The following is a 16,110-nucleotide window of genomic DNA, read 5'->3' on the forward strand; positions in this document are numbered from 1 at the left end:
CTGAAGCTGGATTTGAACACAGTTCTTCCTTACTCAAAACCCAGCCCTTTATTCATTGTGCCACTTAAATGCTACTTAAATGCCTTCCTTAGTAAGCAATTGCAGTAGTCCAAGTAAGAGGTGATAAAGACATGAACTAAGTAGTAACCTTGAGAGTAGAGAAGCAGAAACAAATTCAAGAGACCCTGGGGAGGCAGAATTGGCAAGATTTGTCAACTGATTGATCATATATTAAGTGTGAGGGAGAATGAAGAGTTAGGGCAAATCTCAGGTTATTAACCTATATGACAGGAAAAATCTGTACATTAGGAAGAATATAGGGTATGAAGGGATAGAAGATGAATTCTATTTTGGATAAATTGAATTCAGATGGCAGCAAGACATCTAGAAGGAGATGCTGAACACATAGTTGGTGGCATGTAACTGGAGTTCAAGAAACTAGGTTTTTAAAAATCTATCTAATTGTGTTTATCTATCTATCTATCTATCTATCTATCTATCTATCTGTCTGTCTGTCTGTCTGTCTGTCTGTCTGTCTATCTATCTACTCAAGATTGATATAGACATATCTAGATATATACTCAGGACATATATCTATCTGATTTATAGTTTCGAGAAAAATGCAGACTTCATTTTTTATGTAAAATTTTTTTATGAATGGCTTGAAATATTTGCAAATAGGCGCAAAAAATGCATAAACTCACACAAGGAAAAAGGTAGCAAGTTTGCTTTGCTACAACAGAAACATTGACTGTTGGAAAAAAATGAAAAATGGAAGACCACCATTCAGATTCTTTACTGTATAAATGGAGATTTTGAACCTTGGACTGCATCCCCCATAAGTACCTTAGTATTTCCCAAAATTCCCTTTAATTTCTCCTGTGCCTCCACCTTTGCAGGGTCCTGTTATTGTCTTATAGTTGGCTGTAACTCCTCCCTCTTCCTCTTTTGCTCCTGGGAGCAGGCTGGTTAGTACCTTTTAGCTAGTATTTTTTGTTAGTTTATTATTAATAAAACTTTATAAAATAATATTTAGTTATTGGATGTTAATTTTAATCTCCGTATTTAAAAATTTTAACCACTTGATGAAATGATTAGAGTTAACTGAGCCAAAGTGATTATTTAATCTTCATTGACTTAATTATTAGCACTTTATAATCTATAGAGTTTACAATGTGTATAAGCTGTAGTTACAAACATTTTGTGCCATTAAAACTCTCACAAAGAGATAGAGAGACAGACAGACAGATAGACAGAGACAGAGAAAGGGATCTGGGAATTGTCTAAATACCATTAATAGTTGAATACGTTTTTTTACTCCAATTTGAGCATTTTAGCTGCCATATCAAAGCTGTTCTAGCTTGCTTCAGGGAAGACTAGAACCCATGGAAATACTCACCTCTTAAAATATTAGAAGTAATGATCATTTGGTTTTTTTGCCCTTTCTTCCATTTTATTTCATACTTCCACAATGTCACCAAAATACCAATTTCTAAAACCAATAGAGATTCTGGAAAGGAGTTTGGGGGATGTATGTGGCTTGGGGGTGAGAATGAGAACATAAATATTGAACTGTTGGGAAGTACTGAAATATTGGGAAAAGGGGCTAGGAAATATGTCAGCAGATGGTCCTGATGTTGTTGGATACCTGAAGGGGCAGTTGATAAGTTGTAGGGTGGATCATTTAAAGTCGCAGAACCTGAGCCTAAATTGGTTGGCAGGCTGTTTGGATTCATCATGAAGAGCATATGGGTAAAGCCAGTGCCAAAGTAAGGATCATCTGTATGGTAGTGCCTGGACAGTTTTGGTGTGTAAACATTCACAAACTTGGGCCAGAACAGCTTTACTTTGGCAATATTTGGTGTGTATGACAATGGACAATATGGGCTAATTTCTACAATGTACTCAGGAACTATAGCCAAAGTTTCCCTGTTGGTATTTTTTTTAACATCTGGGTAATGCCAGGGTTGGTGAAGATGTATCAGGCATGAATCATCCTATACAACATACCAGCTGTCTATTCAATTAGATCACTTTGGTTGGGGTCATCATCTGATAACTCATCATGTTCCAAGCAGAAGATCACACCTAATACCTGATTATATGTAGTAGGACACCTGCTTATTGAGTACTGTGAGGTTGAACTTGTCCTAGATACAATCCTCATTCACTTCAAAGAATTTATTGCTACCAAGTCCACAGAATCATCAGATCCAAGACTACTCTATCTGAGCTACTCATCTTCATGTCAGCCCTCAGTCCAGGGCTGAGGCAGGAGAAGGGAAAGTTTCTCACAGTGGGTAGGAATGTCAGCAACTAAAATCCCACAGTGAAGCCTTATGACCCCACCAGATCCTACCATTGCAGACAACAGTAATGCTTATTCTTTAACGGTATTTTCTAGTCTCTTTATTATAGAATTTTTGCAAAGCTAAATATAGTATGGACTTCTGTGTATGTATTCTGAGGTGTCAAAGAAGAAATATCATGCAGCAGGAAAAGCTTAAATCAGTTTTTTCTCCTTCCTGTGGGTATACTAAATATTTTAGAATTGGAAACAGAGAATAATAGAATTCTTTAAAAAAATACAGACCTGGGGGCTCCAGTGTTGTTATCTTGACATATTTTTAATACATTTCTTTTAATTAAAAAATATATAGAATTAGCAAAGAGTTACTAGCAAAGAAAAAAGGAGGGAGTTTTTTTGTGGGGGAGTAGTGGGTGGGCTTTGATTTTTTAAATTCAAAGATACTTTATTTTCTCAATTACATGCAATAACAAATTTCTACATACATTTTCTAAAATTATATGATCCAAATTATCTATCTCTCTCCTTTCCCTCCCCCCTCTCAGAGATGGTAATTTGATCTGGATTATACATGTATTATTATGCAAAACATACTTTCTTGTTGGTCATTGTTGAAAGTGAATATTCATATAAAGCCAAAAACTCAAAATAAAACCATGAATAATGTGGAAGATATTGTGCTTTGATCTGTATCTGACTCCAACAGTTCTTTCTCTGGAGATGGATAGAATTTTTTTTCCTAAGTCCTTCAGAATAGTTAGGGGGAGCTTTTAGCCACCTTATTAAAACCAATCCAAACAGAAACAGTTGAAAGTAGCCAACATAGACAGGGGAAGTCAATGTGGTTTGGAGAAAATGATGTGAACTATTTAGACCCTGAAGAGGAGCTAGTAAATGAAGTGTAAGATTTGGTTGGGTAGGAAGAAGAGGAGGAGAATGTATGGGGGTAGAGGACCAGAGGAACAGTGCCTTAATTGTATAGAAGTCAGCAGGGACAAATATAGCTGCTTGGCTAACATGAAGTGTTCAGAATGGGAGTTCTGACTACAAAGTAAGGATAAACAGGCATCAATCTCTATTTTTTTTTTTAAGAAAAGCAATTCTAAAGAAAAAAAAAATTCCAGGGCAAGGAGCATTCTTAATTCTTCTATCCAAGGACAAATCGTTCTCGATTTCTCTCTCATGTATACTTTACCAGGGTTGTGACCAATTTAAGAATACCAATTCTGACTGGGTTATGACCTGAGTCCCTTTAAACCTCTCCTGTGGATGAATCTGGATTAAGCTTTACAAAACGCATGAAGGGAATCCTAGGACTTGGCTTCCAACTCAAAATAAATATTGCTTTAATACTATCAGGTCACAAAGCAGAATTTGTGTATAGTATATCCTTAAAAAGATCTAACCCTTCCCCAGTAGAGTCATGACAACCCACAAGCCAAACAGTTTTGTTTTGTTTTGTTTTGTCCTCTCCTGAGTTGTACCAAGGAGATTCCAGAGTGTTCTGAATTTTTTATGTTTGGATTTTGGTTACTCCTACAGCATTCCTTTTGGGATGTAGATATCTACATAGGCTCTTATTGGATTTAATTGCTGCCTGAACAACTGACTCCATGTTTCCTAGCCTATCCCTTTCCCTTCAAGTACAATCTAAATCAATGGAAAAAAGAGGTTTTTTTGTTTTGTTTTGTTTTTTCCCCTCCACACCTGGTTTGACACCTCAAAGGCCTCTACCATGGCTTAATCTTTAGCTGTAAGAATCAAATCATTGTCTGTCTTTGAGGTCTCCCAGCCAGGGAGGGATGGAGCCAGCTGGCAAGTTGCAAAAGTTGTGTGGAATGCAGAATTCCAAGCAGTTACTTGCTCTGGTTCTCAGCTTTGACCTGGGAATAAAGAACAATATAAGACTCTCTCCTAAATAGTATTGTAGATGTTAAACATTCAAGCAACACATCAAGACTTTGAACCCTCAGTAGTATCTAACCCTTACAGAATGTTTAACACTATATCAGCTTTAAAAGTGAACTTATAGTGGATAGTAGCACATAAATTATCCCATTCCCCTGCCTGAGCAGGGTGCTATATTTCAGACTCATCAGAAAGCATATTGCCACCATCCCTGTCCTGCCCCCTCTACCTCCTCCAAGACCTTAGTAGGCATTTTCATACCTTATTTATTATTTAAACTTGTCACCTTTGAGCCGTATTCAGTATACTATCCAGAATTCCTCACCAATTACTTTTTACAAATGGAGGGCTCAGGGCAAGAGGAAGCAGGGAAGTTCATTATAACTAGTAAGAGACCCTTATTTTGGGCTATGCGCTCTCTAGAATCCCACTCAGTAGCTCATTTTTGAATCCTTTTTTGGAAAAGGAATTTCTATTATATAATCATGAAAAACAAACCCAACATGAGCTAACATGTTACAGTACCTCATGGTCCAAGGTGATTAATCCAGTCCCTGGTTTCATGGACGTAGGTGAAAACATGGAGAAATAGAATCTGCCCTTTTGAACATAAAGTCATGTTAGAGTCCACCTAGTGGACATGAAAACAGATCCTTTACAACTTCCTACTCAGTTCAAAGGTATTTGGGGATTTGATACTGATTAAAGGACTACCTTACTTATTAGGGCAAATTAGTAAGAAAGTTCTTCTAGGTTAGAAATGAACTATGGTTAATAAAAAGGATCTAGCTACCCTGACTCTGTTGATGTGTTTGTTAGTTTTTCTCAGCTACTTCCCACCTTCTACTTTCTTTCTTTCTTTTTTTTTTTTTTTTTTTTTTTTGTTCTTTGTTATAAGGGATGGCTCTTTGGGGAGTAAAGAAGGAAAGGAAATATTTGGAAGACAAGACTAATATAAAAAACAAGACATTGATAACATTTTAAAAGAGGGAAGTATCTGGCCAAAAATATTGACAAATCATTTAAACAATGTCTTAATTTAGGTTTCTTTTAAAAATTACCTATTAGGATGATAAGTTTATTTATTTGAAATTTGTCTGAATCTCATAGATTAAAATTTAGGAGGCTCAGGAAAAGACTAATCCAATGCAACTAATTGAATGTATCCTAAGGTTCTTGGCTCAGATTTCCCCATGGAATCCACTCATGTGGCTGCTGCATTAAATGGGTGGTGTTTCACACCAGGCACACACATTAGGCTTTGCTGCCTCCAGCAGGCAGGGATTTTTCACAAATTTCTATCATCCTCTTTTCAATGATGTGACATTGTTCAATCTTCAGTGTTGGAGCCTTCATGACTACGTGGAATATTTTTTTTAGTTTTTTATTAAAATCCTAACCTTTTGTCTTGGAGTCAATACTATGTATTGGCTCCAAGGCAGAAGAGTGGTAAGGGCTAGGCATTGGGGGTTAAGTGACTTGCCCAGGGTCACACAGCTGGGAAGTGTCTGAGGTCAGATTTGAACCTAGGACCTCCTATGTCTAGGCCTGGCTCTCAATCCACTGAGCTACCCAGCTGCCCACAACATGTGGAATTTTCTTGACAAAGATATAGGAGAGGTTTGCCATTTCCTTCTCCAGCAGATTAAGGCAAAAAGAGATTTGCCCAATGTCACACAGTTTAGTGAGTGCCTAAGGCTGGAATGGAACTCAGTTCTTCCTGACTCCAAACCTAGCACTCTACTACCTAGCTACTTGTTTTTTTGAACACTAAAACACCTTAACTAATTAGTGACATTAGCAGGGTGTAATGAAGCGTCTCGGAATCAGAGGACCTGAATCGAATCATTCAAATCTCTCTGTTCCTATTTCTCCATCTATAAAATTGAGATTATAATAATTGTATCATTTATCTGAGGTCCCACATTATAAATCTATTTTTAATTGATTTTATTAAAAAAATTTTTTTCTATGGTTACATAATTCAGGTTTTCTCCCTCCCCTCATCCTTATCCCCTCCTGGGGTTGAAAAGCAATTCTACTGGGTTATACATAAATATATTATCACTTGAACTTATTTCCACATTATTCATTTTTATAAAAGATCAGTCCTTTAAAACCAAAACCCCAAATCAGATATTCATATAAACAAGTGATGAATCACGTTTTCTTCTGGATTTCTACTCCCACAGTTCTTTCTCTAGAACACACATTATAAATCTTTTAAAGTGTGCCGAATAATATGAATTTCTTGCTAGAAGAGATCTTGAAGACCATTTGGTGTAACTCCCTAATTTTTTATTTCTTAAAATTAATTTTTGATACTTTTTATTTTTTATAACATGGTAATTACTGGATATACTACTCCCTCACCCACCTACTTTTGTGACAAAGAAAGAGAATCAACCTAATCAAACCAACCCAGCCACATCTCAATGTGTATTCAACATTCTCCATCAGTAGGTTTCTTTTCACAGATCCCTATTAGGATGATAAGAAGTTTATTCATTTGAAATTTGAATCTCATAGATTAAAACCTAGGAAGCTCAAGAAAAGATTCCCAGTAGGAGAGTTCAATGCAACTTGCTTTTACCATTCTTCTCATTTAGTTATCACAGCTATTGGATATATCGTTTCTTTAGTTCTACTCTTTTTTTTCCCATTCTGTCTCACTTTGTATGTTTTCCCATGTTTCTCTGAATTCTTCATATTCACTGTTCTTTATAGATAAGGAACAATAATATTTAATTATATACATATATCATAATTTTAGAGCCATTTCCAAAAAAAATAGATATTTCAGTTTTTGCTACCAAAGAAAGTGATACTGTAAATATGTTTGATGCTTCTGATCTTCTTGTATTATACGTCATAGTTAGATTGCCAAAGCAAAGGGTATGAATGTTTGATGAGGACACAATGAGGCCCAGAAAAGTTAACTATCTCATCCAAGATTACTCTTGTACTAAATAGCAGTCAGAATTTGAATCCAATATCCCTAGCTCTAAATTAAGCTTTCCTGTGCCCTCATTGATCTGTCCCTTACTGCACTGTTATTTAATTCCTCAAAAAAAATTCATCTTGAGTTATCCAAATCACTTCAGATGAACAGCTAAGAAGCAGCATGTAGTATAAGACAATGCTGAATTTGAAGTCAAAACAAACAAATAACTTGGGCCCAAATTCTGTTTCTGAAATATAGCAGTTGTGTGATCAAGAGCAAATCATTTTACCTCTCAGTGCCCCAAGACAATTCTCTAAACCTATAAATTACAGATGAGTTGTATCATCTGAAAGGTGGGAGGAGTTTTTGTTATAGGAGCCAGGGAGCTCTGGCAAAAAAAAAAAAATCACCTGATGGCCAACATTCCAGAAGAGAGTTGCTCAGGAAATAGCTAGTCTGATCCTTGGTTGGCAAACTTTGCTTCATAGAACCTGCCAGAGCTTGTGTTTTTTCTCTCTCTCTCTGTCTTCCTCTCCCTTTCCCCTCTCTCTTCTCTCCCTCCTTCTCTCTCTCTGTCTCTCTCTCTCCTATATTACCTTCTTCCTTCCCTTTTCCTCCTTCCCCTTCCTCCTCTTTCTTCTTCTTTTCTACTTTTTTCTTTCTCTCTCCTTCCTATATATCTCTGAACCTCTCAATTATAGGGAAGAGGAAGAGGTGGAGAATACCACAGTCCAACTTCTGGTGTAGAACAGAAAGGAAAAAGCATTTTGGCCAGGAAGGACTCATTTCTAGAATATTAACAATTAATCATAGAACCATCTCATAAAGTCAGGCCATTTTATATGAAAATTAAGGTTCAGAGAAATGAATCACTGAACATTACGTAGATGGTTCATGGTAAAAATCAAACCAAAGCTGGGTCTTCCTACTCCTGGAGGTCAGTAACTCTTTCTAATCCCAAGGCTTCCTCTGAAAGAGTAGTATTGTAATAATAAACATAAGTATTGCCAGAAAGTGGGGGGTGGGGAGGTGGGCCTGGGGCTCAGGTACTAAAGGTGTGTCTCTAGTGGATTGCAGAACAGTTGGTTGGAGCTATTTGTTCTCAATTAACAAAAGATAAGGACCCTTTCAAAAAAATTTGCCTGGAGGCTTAGAATTTAAATTTACTTCTCTAATCTCTTTCTTCCCATGCCAAGTTAGGCTACATTCTCTCCTTTTCCCTTACTCATCTAAATAGGTAGTGTTTCTAAATTCTCTGTTCAATTAAATTCAAGCCAATATCATACTGTACTGGCTAATTAAAATTTCAAATCTGTTCAAATGTTGGTGTGAATATTTGATCTGCTTTTTCCTTCCCCTTAGTACATAGAACATAGTAGATACTTATTAATTAGTAGATACTTTTATTCCTTCTCCTTCCCAAAAAGGAAGAGAAAAAGGAGCTAGCACTAATTGGTGGAAGCTCTATAATATTGGGGATTCAAGCATGACTCACAAAAATTATTTCCCCAAATACTCCATTATGAATCTAGGGAAATGTAGTAAGGGGATCCAGACCCAATGTTTTTAGTGAGATCTTTGTTACATGGAATTTTCCCAGAACTACAAAATCTGAGTTGGAAAGAACATCTACGCCATTTTCTTTCTGAATCATAGTTTCTTCCTCTTCAAAATGAGGGGTTTAGTCCAGAACACTGGAGGACAATGGGAACTAGAAGGGACCTTAGAGATCATCTAATTCAGTCCCTTCACTTTAGAGATGAAGAAACAGAGGTAGAGATAAGTGTAGTAACTTGATTCAAAGGTCCCTTATGTTTTAAAAGCCTATGACTCATTCTCTGAGATAAGGGGAATTGGTTTTGGTATAATGTTCTTTTCTCACAGAGTTAATAGCTCTTTGGTGGCCTATGCAACGGGCCTCTGGAAATTCTCTTAATTGCTATTATCTTATTCTATTGTGTCAAGTTACTCATATTTTAGGATGTTCAGATATGTGCCCCAATGGCAATGAAAATTGCTATTGAAAGAAAGAAAAAGGCAGTTTCAGCTTAAATTATGATATGTGATGATATAGATTGTCATCTCCTTGAGCAAATTTGTTCTGGGTCTTGGCTCTGCCATCATTTTACTTTGGAACCTTGAATTTGGACAAGAAACTCCTTTTCTTTGGCTCCAGTTGGAAGTTGAGAAACAGAGAGTACAATGAACACAGACAGAGCTGTAATAAGCCAACAATGTTTGTGGTAAAACAAACGCAAGATTTTCTTCAGGTAAAATGCCATGGATAATCATTTTTAAATGGTTGTGTTCTCACATAAGGTGAAAATTACTGCTTCAGAATTCAAGAGAAGATATTTCTCAGAAGTTATAGATTTCCAGTGATAACCTATTCTAACCAAATGCATAACTTGTTTTGCAGCCTATTCCCCCCCCCCCCTTAGAAATGGAGATCTCTTTAAAAATAGCCAAAAGATGATAGAAAAGTATCATATCACCTTATGATTTTGTTAATTGATTCTAATTCAATTATTATTTTTAATCATTAGATGTATTTATGATCAATCATCTTTTTAAAGTATTTACAATTTCTATTAGCAGGCTACCTGAAAAGGGGATATTTTCTATATTTCCAAAGTCAAGGATACTTATTATCTGTCAGTATATACTTGTCAATTTCTCTTGTCTTATGAGCCAACAGAGAAAATGAGAGAAAACTTAAGAGAACACAGAGAAAAATAGAAGCATATTCAAGTAGAAAGTTGCTTTAAAAATCTTCCTAATGTAGAGGGAATCACCTAGTGGCAGGAATAGAAAAATACTTTTTAAAAGTTTTATGATCTCTTTTAGTTCAGCTCATAAGACTATGTGGTGCCAGTATCTTTCTTAAAAGATTAAATAACTTAAGGTTTTAGAATACTTAATCTTTTCTATCTCAACTGTTTCACAATCTATTATTGTACAACTAGAATTTTAATTAATCATTGTGTAAAAGCATTAATAGCAACATTTTACAGTTCTTATAAGCACTAGATGGCTTCAAAAGCCTTATGTGAGTGGTAAATTCCCCAGTCTATAAACAACTCAAGAAGAAGTTTTGTTTTTCACATATGTTTAGATTGATCCTGCATTATGTTTTGAACTTTATGTATCTCCTTCTCCTTCTCCTCCCCCTCCTCCCTCTCTCGCCCCACCCCTAACTTTACTATTAGACAGTAGGTTTCCCTTAATTGCTCTTTTTTTCTTAATTGTTCTTTGTCTTTTGAATTCTGATCATGAGTTTGTCTGTCTTTCTAATTCTTCTAACATTTTTAAACCACAGATTAGTGGGCAGGCAAAATTTTTGCACAAATATGCACAAATCCCAGTGGCATCATACACATGGTCCAGAGAGAGATCATGTGTTAGCTCAATGATGCCATTTTTTCTTACATGACTACTTTGGGCATATTTAAGAATATGTATTTGAAGTGTTCTAGCTAGGGAATTCCATGGATAATGAGGTAAGGCTCTAGATTTCTGTGATGACGTGAAGTGTTTGAGTTAATTCACTGTCAAAATCTCTATCTTAATTAAAGTAGATTCTGGCAGAGAAACCATTATCTCCCATAAAACTTTGGTCACTAGTGGCCAAAACATCTACAAAAATCACAAAATCCTCTGATTCTGTGTGTGTGAGAGGGAAGGGTCAGTTAGCACAAGGATATTGTCTATATACTTTTTTTTTTAGTCTAAAGAATTTCCCCCTACTTTGCCTTTGTCGACTTTATCTTTTTTTAAAAATAGTTTTAAATTTTATTTTTTTCCAATTACATGTAAAAACAATTTTTAACATTCATTTAAAAAAAACTTTTGAGTTCCAAATTCTGGCTCCCTCGCCTCCTTTCCTACCTCTTTGAGAAGGCAAGCAATTTGATATTGATCATCTATGTCCAGTCATGTCTATATATTTCTGATTCCTTTTCAAAGTGAAATCCTTGTACACAGCCTCTGGATGTTACTAGTCAGTTAATAAGCTTTGAGTCCCAATTTTGTGCCAAGTACTATGCTAAATACTAGGTATACAAATAGAAATAAAAACAAGGATAGTCTCTGCCTTTGAGGAGTTTACAATCTAATGGGAGAAGATGACATACAAAAGAAGCTAAAAGTTGAGTGATGTGGTTCATGAAGATGCTCAAAATGAGGGATGGTGGAAAGTTCCAAAAAAGTCCAAGAGCACTGTAGCTGGTAGGAAATGTGGAGAAAAACTGTGCCAAGCCTGTTCCTTAAATAAAAGCCCTGCAGCCCATGGCTCTGCCCTCTAGAATGAGGGGCAGAGGGTACTGACATGATATGAATACCAGGCAGCTTCAGTCTATTTAGTACTACTGGCAAGAATGGACTATCTACCTCCAAGGAAGTGTAAGTTGCTTATTACCTTGGCAGCTGTATTTCTTTCATGCGAAGAAGAAAGGACTCATGATGGGATCATAAGAGACAGTAGGGGAAATCAATGTGGTACAGGGAGAATTTTTAAAGTTCTCTAGTGGATGTGATAGTGAACACCTGCCATCCCAGTTACCTGGACCGCTAAACTGTTCAATTCTGAGCTGCAGTGGACTATGGTGGATTAGCATCAAAATGGTCTACTGGGAGCTGGGGAAGCACCAAGTTGCCTAAGGAGGGGACAACCCATCAGGGTTGGAAATGGAGTAGGTCAAAGCCCCTTTGCTGATCAGTGGTAGTGGGAATGGCCTATGAGAAGGCCCTGCAATTCCCGTCTGGATGAAATAGTGAGACTCAGTCTTTAAAAAAGAAATAAAATCTTTTTGGAGAAGTATGAAAGGCGACTTGGAAAGACTTGTCTGGAGACATTTGTTTGTTTTCTTAGCAAAGACATTTTCTAAGATAATACAGTGAAAATGGTAGTTATAAAATATTTACCACCACCAGCCCCATAAACCCAGGATCCATTCTCCTGAATAAGCAGAAGGCCAGAAAGACCCAGAACAAAGTAAGGGTTTTGCTCTTGCTAGTTAGTACCTTTTGAATGAACTCCAGTTCCAGCTAAGTAGCCATAGTCTACAACTATGTGCCACTGGGCTAGGGATCAGAAAGATTCATCTTTCTGAGTTCAGATCCAACTTTAGCCAGAGAACAGAAAACTACTTATATGAAAAAAAAGTGACTGGGAAAGTCACTTTACTCTATTTGCCTCAGTTTCCTCACCTACAAAATAAGCTGGAGAAGGAAATGGCAAACCACTCCAGTATCTTTGCCAAGAAAACCCCAGATAGAGTCACAGAAGGTCAGATGTGACTGAAAAAAACTAAACAACAAGCCATAGTCTAGACATAGTTGGTAGTCTGTCTTTTTATCACATTCTTAGAAGACATGAACCAAGTACAAAATATTTGTGTGTGCTCCAAATTGCAGAGCAGGCCTGTTATTAGGCTTTTCTGGAAGTTGGCGAGAGTTGAAGTTATCATCGCTATTAAATCATTTAAATCATGTCTCTACTGATCTTCATCTAAATGCTTCATCACTTTCCTGGGTTTCCTTGGAGGAGTAGACCTTAATATATGATGCTCCTAACCCTTCAGTGGTGGTTCTCAAACTGTGATCTGGAGACCCCTGAGGGTCTTCAAGACCTTTCAGGAAGTCAGAGGAGTCAAAACTATTTTCATAATAATACTAAGATGTTTTAATTTCCAAAACAGTGTGTGTGTGTTTCCCATATAAACAAAAACTTGGGGAGGTTCTCAATAATTTTTAAGAATGTAAAGGACTACAAGAGGCAGAAAGAGAAACACCATCTAATATCACCCTAGACAATATAAAATACTTGGGAATCTATCTAACAAACAAACACAGGAATTATACGAACACAACTACAAAACACTTTTCCAAACAATTAAAACTAGATCTAAACAATTGGAAAAACAATGATTGCTCATGTGTAGGAAGAGCTAACATAATAAAAATGACCATTCTACCCAAATTATTTTACCTATATAGTGCCATACCTAACAAACTACTAAAAAACTTTTTTACTGAATTAGAAAAAACTATAACAAAGTTCATTTGGAAGAACAAAAGATTAAGAATATCAAGGGAAATAATGAAAAAAACATGAAGAAAGGTGGCCTAGCAGTACCAGATGTTAAACTATACTATAAAGCAGTGGTCATCAAAACGTTGGCAATTTGGAACTATGCTCAAAGGGCTATGAAAGAATGCCTGCCCTTTGATCCAGCCATACCATTGTTGGGTCTGTATCCCAAAGAGATCATAAATAAACAGATTTGTATGAAAATATTTATAGCTGCACTCTTTGTGGTGGCAAAAAACTGGAAAACAAGGGTATGTCCTTCAATTGGGGAATGGCTGAACAAATTGTGGTATATGCTGGTGATGGAATACTATTGTGCTCAAAGGAATAATAAACTAGAGGAATTCCATGTGAACTGGAAAGACCTCCAGGAATTGATGCAGAGTGAAAGGAAGAGAGCCAGAAGAACATTGTACACAGAGACTGATACACTATGGTAAAATCGAATGTAATGGACTTCTGTACTAGCAGCAATGCAATGACCCAGGACAATTCTAAGGGATTTATGGTAAAGAACACTACCCACATTCAGAGGAAGGACTGCAGGCGAGGAAACATATAAGAAAAACAATTACTTGAACGCATGGGTTGAGGCGGACATGATTGGGGATGTGGACTCGAAGCTACCACACCAATGCAACTAACAACAATTTGGAAATAGGTCTTGATCAATGATACATGTTAAAACCAGTGGAAATGTGCATCAGCCATGGGTGGGGAGAGTGTGTGTGGGGGGGGTGAAGGGGAAAGTAGGAGCATGAATCATGTAACCATGTTAAAAATGAATATTAATAAATGTTAAAAAAAAACACAAAAAAACCCGATATGGTACTGGCTAAGAGACAGAAGGGAGGATCAGTGGAATAGACTTGGGGTAAGTGACGTCAGTAAGACAGTGTATGATAAACCCAGAGAGCCCAACTTTTGGGACAAAAATCCACTATTTGACAAAAACTGTTGGGAAAATTGGAAAACAATATGGGAGAGATTAAGTTTAGATTAACATCTCACACCCTACACCAAGATAAATTCAGAATGGGTGAATGACTTGAATATAATGAAGGAAACTATAAGTAAATTAAGTAAACACAGAATAGTATACTTGTCAGATTTATGGGAAAGGGAAAATTTTAAAACCAAACAAGAGTTAGAAAAAATTACAAAATGTAAAATAAATACTTTTGATTATATTAAATTTAAAAGTTTTTGTTCAAACAAAAAACAGTGCAACCAAAATCAGAAGGGAAACAACAAACTGAGAAAAAATCTTTATAACAAAAAACTCTGACAGAGGTCTAATTACTCAAATATACAAGGAGCTAAATCAATTATATAAAAAATCAAGCCATTGCCCAATTGATAAATGGGCATGAGACATGAATAGGCAATTTTCAGATAAAGAAATCAAAAGTATCAATAAGCACATGAGAAAGTGTTCTAAATCTCTAATAATTAGAGAAATGCAAATCAAAACAATTCAGGTACCACCTCACACCTAGCAGATTGGCTAAAATGAAAGAAGGGGAGAATAATGAATGTTGGAGGGGATGTGGCCAAATTGGGACATTAATGCATTGCTGGTGGAGTTGTGAATTGATCCAACCATTCTGGATGGCAACTTGGAACTATGCCCAAAGAGCGATAAAAGACTGCCTGCCCTTCGATCCAACTATAGCATTGCTGGGTTTGTATCCCAAAGAGATCATAGATAAACAGAGTTGTATGAAAATATTTATAGCTGTGCTTTTTGTGGTGGCAAAAAACTGGAAAACGATGGTATGCCCTTCAATTGGGGAATGGCTGAACAAATTGTGGTATCTGTGGGTGATGGAATACTATTGTGCTCAAAGGAATAATAAACTGGAGGAATTCCATGTGAACTGGAAAGACCTCCAGGAACTGATGCAGAGTGAAAGGAGGAGAGCCAGAAGAACATTGTACACAGAGACTAATACACTATGGTAAAATCAAATGTAATGGACTTCTGTACCAGCAACAATGCAATGACCCAGGACAATTCTGAGGGATTTATGGAAAAGAACCCTACCCACATTCAGAGGAAGAACTGCAGGAGTGGAAACACAGAAGAAAAACAATCGCTTGAACACATGTGTTGACGCGGACATAGTTGGGGATATAGACCCAAAAGGAACACACCAATGCAACTATCAATGATATGTAAATAAGTCTTGATTGATGACACATGTTATAACCAGTGGAAATGTGTGTTGGATATGGGGGTGGGGGAGGTGAAGGGGAAAGTGAAAGCAAGAATCATGTAACCATGGAAAATTTTTCTAAAAAAATAAAATATTTAAATCTAAAAAAAAAGAATGTAAAGGACTAACAAAACTAACAGAAGCCATATGATTATCTCAACAGACACAAAAAAAATACAGGGCCCATTCATATGAAAAACACTAGATAACATTGGAATGAATGGAATATTTCTTTTTCTTTTTTTTTTTTTTTAAACTCTTACTTTCATCTTAGAGCTAACATTGTTTATTAGTTCCAAGGCAGAAGAGCAGCAAAGGCTAGGCAATGGGGGTTAGTTAAGTGATTTGCACAGGGTCACACATTTGGGAAGTATCCAAGGCTAGATTTTAACCTAGGTCTTCCCATCTCTAGGCCTGGCTCTCAATGTACTGCACTATTTAACTGCTCCCAGAACATTTCTTTTTTTTGTAAAGATATTTTATTTTCCCAATTACACGTAATAATTTTCCATGTTAGTTTTTGTCAATATGGATTTCTGAATGACTCAGTTTACCCTACTTTTGAGAAATCCCAGTACTAAGCACACCTATTTTGATTTGAATGTTAAGCACCTCATTGATTTAAAGGCTTCCCTATTGA

General features: G+C 36.4%; 1 pseudogene; it reads right to left on the reverse strand.

The window, feature by feature from the left end:
• Nucleotides 1–1,618: 1,618 nt before the first annotated feature.
• LOC123245990 lies at nt 1,619–4,780 on the reverse strand (annotated as a pseudogene).
• Nucleotides 4,781–16,110: the final 11,330 nt, after the last annotated feature.

Source organism: Gracilinanus agilis, chromosome 4 (assembly GCF_016433145.1).
Source record: "Gracilinanus agilis isolate LMUSP501 chromosome 4, AgileGrace, whole genome shotgun sequence".
NCBI lineage: Eukaryota > Metazoa > Chordata > Mammalia > Didelphimorphia > Didelphidae > Gracilinanus > Gracilinanus agilis.